General features: G+C 38.3%; 1 protein-coding gene across 1 annotated transcript in view; it reads right to left on the reverse strand.

The window, feature by feature from the left end:
- Positions 1-2,500, reverse strand: part of LOC113812769 (cGMP-dependent 3',5'-cyclic phosphodiesterase) — a gene marked incomplete in the record, with an annotated part of 301,514 nt that overhangs the window by 288,680 nt on the left and 10,334 nt on the right. The window contains 1 exon segment of the mRNA XM_070140229.1: positions 1,737-1,906.

Genomic DNA, 2,500 nt, shown 5'->3' on the forward strand with positions numbered 1-2,500 from the left:
TGCGTGTGCGTGTGCGTGTGCGTGTGTGTGTGTGTGTGTGTGTGGGTGTGGGTGTGGGTGTGCATAAGCTTTTCATTCACCATGCATTTCCTTCTCTGTTTCAAAACCTCAATGATATTTGACATTTAGTGACATTCAACACCAGAAACAAAAAAACAAGGAGAAAAATAGCAAATATAGGTCGTGAGAACAAGTGAACAGTACAAGTGAACAGTCAAACAAGTGAATAGAACAAATGAACAGGAGAACAAGTGAGCAGAACAACTGAACAAGAAAACAAGTGAACAGAGTAATTGAACAGGAAAACAAATGAACAGAATAAGTGAATAGAACAAGTGAACAGAACAACTGAACAGAAAAACAAATGAACAGAATAAGTGAATAAAACAAGTGAACAGTAAAATGTGAATAGAATAAGTGAACATGAAAACCAGTGAACAGGAAAACAAGTGAACAAGTGAGCGAGTCAAACGCAGCCGGGGAAGTAAATCATTCCAACACAGAACATCCTGGAGACACGTGACGGGAACTCGACGCAGAAGAACAGATTCCCATCCGCCCACCGACCCATGCCATTCCTCCCGCACGCACGCAATCACGGATGTTCTCTCGCACGCAAGCACACCTGCGGGAAGACTCTCGCACGCACGCAGACATAGACGGACTCTCACACGCACGCAAATCTATGAACATACTCTCTTACGCACACAAACCCTATGTACATACTCTCTTACGCACACAAACCCTATGAACATACTCTCTTACGCACACAAACCCTATGAATATACTCTCTTACGCACACAAACCCTATGAACATACTCTCTTACGCACACAAACCCTATGTACATACTCTCTTACGCACACAAACCCTATGAACATACTCTCTTACGCACACAAACCCTATGTACATACTCTCTTACGCACACAAACCCTATGAACATACTCTCTTACGCACACAAACCCTATGAATATACTCTCTTACGCACACAAACCCTATGAACATACTCTCTTACGCACACAAACCCTATGAACATACTCTCTTACGCACACAAACCCTATGAACATTCTCTCTTACGCACACAAACCCTATGAACATACTCTCTTACGCACACAAACCCTATGAACATACTCTCTTACGCACACAAACCCTATGAACATACTCTCTTACGCACACAAACCCTATGAACATACTCTCTTACGCACACAAACCCTATGAACATACTCTCTTACGCACACAAACCCTATGAACATACTCTCTTACGCACACAAACCCTATGAACATACTCTCTTACGCACACAAACCCTATGAACATACTCTCTTACGCACACAAACCCTATGAACATACTCTCTTACGCACACAAACCCTATGAACATACTCTCTTACGCACACAAACCCTATGAACATACTCTCTTACGCACACAAACCCTATGAACATTCTCTCTTACGCACACAAACCCTATGAACATACTCTCTTACGCACACAAACCCTATGAACATACTCTCTTACGCACACAAACCCTATGAACATACTCTCTTACGCACACAAACCCTATGAACATACTCTCTTACGCACACAAACCCTATGAACATACTCTCTTACGCACACAGGCAAAACCTTACACGCACGCAAACCCACGCACAGACTCTCACGCGCACGCAAAACGCAAGCAAACACACACACTTTGCACCCAACGCGCGGTACCTGCCCATACCTGCAATCAAATATATATTTACCTGCAAAGTCGTGAGTCTGAAGGGCAGTCTCCGAGAGGCGTTCGAGGTGGGAGGGGGTAGGGAAGGGGTGGGGGTGCACTGGGGTCACCTAGCCCCACCACGACCTCTTATGACCTCGCACTGTGCCCCTTCCGGTCCTTGGAAGGGCGAAGGTCACGTGGCCTCTGATCCTGGTCGTTCATGACAATGATATCGACAATAAAAATACTGATGGCAATGCACGCGACGAAAGCGGTTATCGTATAAAACAAACAAATGAATAACTATATAAATAATGATAATATTAGCAGTAGTAGTCGCAGTAGTAGTATCATTATAAACATAACATTAATGATAATAGTAATAATAATGATAATAATAATAATAATAATAATAATAATAATAATAATAATAATAATAATAATAATAATAATAATAATAATGATAAACATAATAATAATGATAAACATAATAATAATGATAATGATAATAATGATGATAATAATATACATAAGGATAATAATAATAATAATAATATCATGAGGATAGTAATAATAGTAATATTAATAATAACAGCAACAATATTAGTTTAATAATAATGATGATAATAATAATGATATTAGATTAAAGATAATGAAAATAATAATAACATGTAATGATGATAATAGAAATAATGATGATAATAATAATGATAACAACGTTAACAATAATAGCAATAATAACAATAATAATAATAATAATAATTAAAAAAAATAATAATAATAACAATAATACTGATAATAATG

This window comes from Penaeus vannamei, chromosome 26 (genome assembly GCF_042767895.1).
Source record: "Penaeus vannamei isolate JL-2024 chromosome 26, ASM4276789v1, whole genome shotgun sequence".
In the NCBI taxonomy this organism is placed as follows: domain Eukaryota; kingdom Metazoa; phylum Arthropoda; class Malacostraca; order Decapoda; family Penaeidae; genus Penaeus; species Penaeus vannamei.